Source organism: Gavialis gangeticus, unplaced genomic scaffold (genome assembly GCF_001723915.1).
Source record: "Gavialis gangeticus isolate Ggan-Ray unplaced genomic scaffold, GavGan_comp1, whole genome shotgun sequence".
Taxonomy (NCBI): Eukaryota; Metazoa; Chordata; order Crocodylia; family Gavialidae; genus Gavialis; species Gavialis gangeticus.
The window spans coordinates 53957413-53964256 of record NW_017729024.1 but is presented as its reverse complement, the minus strand read 5'-3'; the positions used below and the strand labels follow the sequence as shown (position 1 = coordinate 53964256).

Sequence of the window (6844 nt, the reverse complement as noted above, 5' to 3'; positions counted from 1 at the left end):
ACCCATCTCTCAAAAGAGGTAGCTCCGAAGGACTCTTGGAAAATGACACTACGTTAAAAAAAATCAGGGTAGAAAAAGCTTCATCTTTGCTCTCATGCCTCCACCATCGTGACACCTGATCGTTCCCACTGCCCCAGGGCTAAGCGAGCAGGCGCAGAACCGCGGACAACTTGGGGTCGGGAGGTGTAAAAGTTCTTTTAAGTGGGGTTGGGTGGTGTTTTCTCCCTCCTCGCGCTCAGTCCAAGCATTTCCTAAATCTAGGAGGTGCTCTTGGTGCTCCGCCGTACAAGCTCTCTGTTCTCCTACCTGCCTGGGAGAAATCAAAAAAACGGAAACGGCCGTGTCTCTCTTTCTGGGAGAAGACTTCAAAATACGTGCCAGAAATGGACAATTCCAGCCTCTTGTCTCCACATCAAACGCGAGCTGGAAGGGGGATTAAACGCCAACCACGTGGTAGATCTGGTTTTATACTTTGCAACCTCCAGCTCCATTTATGTTCTTTACCCTGCTCCGGGAAGATTAGCCTCTAGATGGATGTTTCTGAGGGATCAGCTCGGGGGCACATCTGCCTGCAGGAGCGGGGGTTTGCCATGGCTGGTAGAAAGCTATGACCCAGCAGGCGAGATCCATCTGAGCGGGCTCCCCCGGCAGCGCCAGGGCTAATGAGTGCTTCTGTGCAGGAGGCTTTGTGAAGGCAACAGCTTGGAAGGGGAAGCTCTTCAGATCGCTTCCCCCCCCCCTTCCTCCTCCTTCTCCTCCTCCTCCCTGGCCTGTGAGTGACTCAATGTCCCAAACCTTAACTTTGTTACCACCTTCTCCTCCTCTCCAGCTCCTCCATCTTCACCACCTCCTTCTCTATCAGCATCATCTTCTCCTGCTCCATCTCCCTGCCTCCTGGAGCTCTTTCTTTCTGCCTCCCTCCCTCTTCCTTGCCTTTCCCCTCTTTCTCTCTCTCCCTCTTTCTTTTCCTCCTCTTCCCCTACACGTTGTTGTTGTTGTTAGAAAGGCTTCTTGCACCCCCTGGTGCTCTTGCGTTTTGTGTGGTAGGAGAGGAAGATTGTCTTCTTTCTCTCTCTCTCTCCCTCTGGTTGCTCATTATTCAGAGAGAGACACAGAGGGTGAGTGAGAGAGAGAGAGAGAGAGAGAGAGACGGATATCTCAGGTCATCTGCAGCTGCAGCAAGCCAGTGAAGGAGAGAGAGAGAGAGGGAGAGAGAGAGGGGGGGAAAAAAAAGCAGGGAAAGATGGCGATCCTCCATTGCTGAGACCTGGCAAGGAGCACATGAGACTCACAAAACAACTTCCACAACAATAACAAGAAGAAGAGCTGGGCAGAGAGCAGGAGGAGGAGGAGGAGAGGAGGCGGCGGCAGCGGTGGCGGCGGCAGTAGCTCCGGGACACCACTGTAAGTTCTTGCCATGAAAACCCATCTCCGGGTTGGCATGGGCAGGATCATCTCCCTTTCTCCTTCTCGGCTTTCTTTCGCTCTTTCTTTCGCTCTCTCCACCACCCCGTCTTCCTCGGAAACCCATTCATTCAGCCAAGGGAGGAAGGAGGAAGGGGAGAAAAAAAAGAAAGAGGGGGGGTGTTTTGTTTGAGAGAGAAGTCTCTCTTGCATGGAGGAGGAGAAGGAGGAGGAGGTGCTGGTGGTGGTGGTGGGAGGAGGAGGAGGAGGAAGGCGGCTAATTAATTTTTGTTGTTGCATTCAAGGGGGGGGGGAGATATGGGGAGATCAGTGAGGTAGCAGCGGGGCTTGGGGGTGCCCGTGTGTGTGTGTGCATGTGTGTGCAAGGGCTGAATGGTGCCTGTGTGTGTGGACTTGGAGCAGAGACGGGAGAGACACAGAGGAGAGAAAAAGCTCCGTGCTGGCACGACCCAGGCAATCGGGTGACCTCTTTCTTTCTTTCTCTCCTTCCTTCTCTCCCTCCCTCCCCCCCCCCTTTTTTTTCTCCTCCCCTCTTGCGAGCTGGTCCATCACCCAGGTATTTGGCTCCTCACCCCTCCCTCCCCACCGCCGCTCCTCAAGTTGGGATGTGGGGGTCTCTGGCTGCGTCTCCGGGGGCGGGGGGGGTGGTGGTGGTTTCTGAAGGGGGTTGCTTGGAGGAGGACAGCGCTAGCTGGAGAGCAGAAGCCATTACACACACGCTTCTGCTCTCCTTTGAGAGAGAGCGCGAGAGAAAGGGGGAGGAAAGGAGGGGGCAGGAGCCCCACTTTTGCTCGCTCAGCTCCCGGGTGCCTCTGTCCTCCTGGCACGCCGGGAGGAAGGAGCTTCCCCTCATTCAGAGCAGCTTTGCTCTATCTCTTCCCCCTCTTTCCCTTTCTTTATCTCCCTGTCCTCCATTTGCAAGCTGTCTGCTTTGGTTCCAGTCCAGACTCCACCACACAAAGCTTCTCCTCGCACACACGCAGTCTCCAGGCTCTTTATGTCTTCTGGAGTAACCTTCCTTTTCTCTGAAGCATTGTAGTTTCTATCCTGCAGAGAGAAGGAGAGAGATCCTACCAGAGCGTCTGGTAGATGTGATGGGATAAGAGACCCCCCCCTCCCCACCTCCCTCTTTTTTTTCTTTCTTCTTTTTTTTTTTTTTTTTTATAAAAAGTTTCATTCGTTTTTAATGTCTGGGATTGGAAAGACCTTCAAGTCTGGGGGCTTTCTACTGCTGCTTTGTGTGTGTGTGTGTGTGTGTGTGTGTGTCTGTCTCATGAAGCTGCTTGCATGTCTAAGAGGAAGTGACTAGTTTGGCAGAGAGCTGTGATCTGAGTCAGGTAAGCCATGTCATGTTCAGTAGCTCCACCAGAAAATGGAGGAGAGAGAGAGCAAGCTTCCAGTAGACAAAGCTGAGATAGGAAGTGCTCAAAACATTATGGATGCCTCTCCATTTTTTGTGTGTGAAGCTTTGCTGGCAATGGCTGGCTTGCTCATGGCATTTTTTTCCTCCCAAAGGTTTCTTCAGTTTTGCACTGTGCAAGATTGTTGATGGCTCTCCATTCTCTTAGGAAATGGAGGAGTGGAGGAAATGTCTTAGATCCTTCTCCACATAGAAGAGCATGTCCTAAGGGGTTTCTTTCTCCAATTTTCATGTTGAGGTCAATGCTTTAGACTTTTCTCCCTCTGAGTAACCTTCATAGGAATTAAGGTGTTGATGAGTTGACCAGATGCATCATTTTTCTTTCATATTTTGAGGCAAGTTTCCATAGCTGGAAGCTGCTCGGGTTCTTCTGCAGAACACCATGAAACATCAGCCTCAAAGGTGATCCTGGTAGCCTTATTTTTAGGGTATTTTCTCTTCTGCTGCCCCAGAACATTCCTTCTGGATGCATTTTAAATTACAGTGGAACATTTTCCCCAGCTAACTTGGTTGCATGCTTACAATACTGGAAAGCTTTTAGAGGTGCCCTGGGGCTGCCTGCTAATAGAAGGTTCTTAAGATACCATAAATGATGAGGGTTTTCTCCCCTCGCATTTTTAACCCTCGAAATATTTTTCATGTTCTTCAGTGACCCAGACAATTTATTTCTGAAACTTTTAATGTCATTATGGAAACCTAAGAACTTTAAAATATGATGGCAGCTGAACAGAAGGCTTTTCTCCCCCCCGCTGCCTTTTTATTTGGAAGAGTTTAGGCAAGTCTCAAAGCCAGGAGGACCCATCACACTTTGCTAATCTGTTGTTACAAGTATATACTTTCTCAAATAATAACCCAAAATGAAGTGCTGCAATGCTTCAGGATTCCAAAAGGACCATTACCATACTGGTTGAAGAATGGGTCAGCAGAGAGGTGTAAGCCATGTGCTTTCATACATGGTGTTTAAAGTATTTGGGAGAACTCAAGAATGGAAGTATGGTGTAGGAAATATCTGAGTGAGATGAGTCTTAGGATACCAAGTGAATGGATGTTAGCCATTAGCAGCTAACACAAGTGTGCCTGTGCAAAGGTAGAAAGACTTGTAAGATGGTGGTTGGAGTAGAACTTGATGATTCCAGCTGCCACAAGATTAAAAGCAATATACTTGATCTGTTTTCATTTCTGGAAAAAAAAAGTGGGTGTGTGTGTCTGTGTGTATATCTGCATGTGTGTATGTAACACTGAACAGTCAAACCCTTGAATGTACACTTTTCAAGGGATTGTGTGGTTCTAGAATGGTGGTTGCAAATTGGTCTCATTCAATTGCTTGAAATATCATGATCAGCTTTGAAACAGAACACATGTGGGATGGACCTTGGCACTTTTAACTTTAGATATATTCAAGCTTACACAGCCACTGCATGAAAGAGAAGGAGTCTTCATCTGCTGTCTGATCAAAGGTGATCAATGTTTCATTTTATCACCTTCCATGTGAGCCTGATTTGGTGACTGAAGTTAATGAAAAGGCCCTTTACTAAATTTTGCAGACTTTGGATCAGGCCCATGATGCATGCCTCTTCCCCTTCATACTGATTTCAGATGTAGAAAATGGCCAAAAAACTTGCAGGTTTCTAAACGAGAGAAACCACAGGGCTATATGACCGTCTTCTCTGATCTCAACACAGAAGCACACAACCTATTCTGGCTGAGCTATCAACTTAGTGCTAGCAGTATAATTTGGTCTATAATTCATTGCTATAGAAAATGACACATGCAATTGGACAGTTAGTGTGAGATTCAAGAAATTGAGCATCTAAAGGGAGGGCCTCCCCTATATGTTACAGTGATGGGCACTATAGAAAACCATAACTGTTACTATAGATGCACTATTCTGCATAATGTTCTCCATATTTGGATGAGTGTAGACTAGTTCTCACAAGTATGTTCGTTATTCAATGTGAGATTGAAATCTCTTGGGACAGGAGTAGTTTTGCTAATTAAGCTACTTTGTGCATCTCTGAGCAAGAATTGAAATTTGTAGTAAATGGACTTCATAAGTGTCACTTCTGATGAAAAACAATAGAAGAATGATCTCTTTCTCATGAAGTACTGTTTATTCACAGGTATTTATTGAAGTTGATACTTGGTTCATTGGTTTAAACAATGAATTCAACTCGTTGTTGGGTGTGTTGTCATTAAACTTGTAGCATGCTATTGAAGAATGTGCAATTTGAAAGGCACCACTGAAACTGATAGAGAAAAGAGCCCCCAAATAGCAAAACAGCATCTATTAATTATGTTGTGCATATAGTGGGTTGAGAATATGCACAATCTTGTGTGGCTGTGTAATCTGATGGTTTATGTGGAAATAAGCAAAAGTAAAAGGCTTTTCTGTTTTGTAACTGATTTACAATAATGAAGTTAAACAATGAAATGGTTACTGTATTGGTTTGACTTAGAGCAAGACTGGTGTTTGCAAGCCATCAACCCACTGTGAGTGAGAACTGATGGGTATTGGAAGAGAATCATGCTCTACAAAGATACTTGGACATCTGGCAGATGCTGGGCCCTAAGGAATGGACAGTTTAATTTTAGTGTTAGAAAGGAAATGGGAAGTACTAAAATCTTATAATAGTACATGCTGCAGTTTGAGGAAGGTTACTCCAAAAACACAAGCATACTTCTTGAAATTCTGAGCTTTCAGAAAGAATAGTGAGCTACTAGCTGGGGGTTTTTTGGATTATTTACAAACAACACATGTAGTGTTACAGTATGAATTAAGATTGCTGTAGTGTGCTGTAACAGTTGCTCTGCATGTTGTTGCAGATAATTTCTCAAATTAAGCTAAAGAGCACTCCTTTGTAGTAAGAAGCTGTGGAAAAAGGACTTAGATCTGTGAAATTGGTGAATAGCTATGTAATATTCATAAACCAGCTTTGTCCAATTCTAAAACCATAACTAACCATAACCCAGGGAGGAAAAGTACAGGTACAAAGTTGTTGAAGAAATGCTAAAATGTTGCAAAGAGAAAACTGAGGAGAGATACTGGTTGTTGGAGGGGACCCTTTTTGGCATAACTAGGAAAAGTCTACAGAGCAGGTGTTAGTTGTATCACTTGTGTCTCTTTAGCTTGTTTGCTCTTCTGGACTTTGCTTTGTAGTTCTATTACCTCATTGTAGGAAGCCATGTTAGCAATATTTATCTGCATGCTTGCAGTGGTCTCCTGCAAGGATTGACAAAATGCAGGTTATAAACCTGTTCCAAACTGTCTTTTCCTGCCACTGTAGTAGGGTTGTACTGTTGTAGCTGTGATGATCCAGGAAATATGCAAGAAGCAAGGGTTTGTTTTTTTTGTGATCTCATCTACTGGATTAACCAACATAATCATTTAAGTTTGTCATTGATCAACTACTTTCACTATTGATCAAACTTCTCATTGGTGAGTTCCCCCCAAAACATTTGACTGTGTCCATCTAGACACATTTTTTTCCAGATACTTGTCTCTATGTTGTGCTGCAGAAACCATGAAGTTGCTAAATGATAGCCAGGGTGTCTTTTAGAAATTTCTCAGAGTAGTAAAACTTAGTATGAACCCATATAACTTGAACAGCAGTCTTGAATGTGTTAATTAAAGAATATGGGAAGGCAAGTCCAATTTACTGTTCAAAGAGTGAGAGTAGGTTTGAAGAAAAAGCAGGGTGAGATAGGAGTTAAGCATGCTTAAATATTCTTTCTTTCTTTCTTTTTTTTTTTTGTTGAGAGAGAGGGAACACAATTCTCTTAACCTAAAAGGGGGTTGGAGAAGTTGGCGATGCAAGTCTTCAGCTGCTGGCAGAGACACAGTTAACACTGTAAACGGTTGAACTTCAGCATGGCACTTCTCCAAACGAGTTGACTGTTGAAAATAAAATGTTCCAGAAGAACTGGGAGAACAGGAAAGAAGTTAAAATAGCATGGTTTGTATGCCAGTGCTGAAAGAAGAAAAGGGGGGGGGGGGGGGGA

General features: G+C 44.8%; 1 protein-coding gene across 8 annotated transcripts in view; it reads left to right on the top strand.

Annotated features, from left to right (window-relative positions):
- Positions 1–1176: 1176 nt before the first annotated feature.
- ZNF462 (zinc finger protein 462) overlaps positions 1177–6844 on the top strand; it is a 157612-nt gene continuing 151944 nt past the window's right edge. For 4 of the 8 annotated variants that reach the window (XM_019517084.1, XM_019517086.1, XM_019517085.1 and 1 more), the window contains exon 1: positions 2574–4302. The gene's annotated coding sequence lies outside the window, so the exon portion shown is untranslated. Of the gene's footprint in view, positions 1405–2559; positions 4303–6844 lie in introns of those variants that run through there. The other 4 variants (XM_019517082.1, XM_019517089.1, XM_019517088.1 and 1 more) reach the window with 4 other exon arrangements.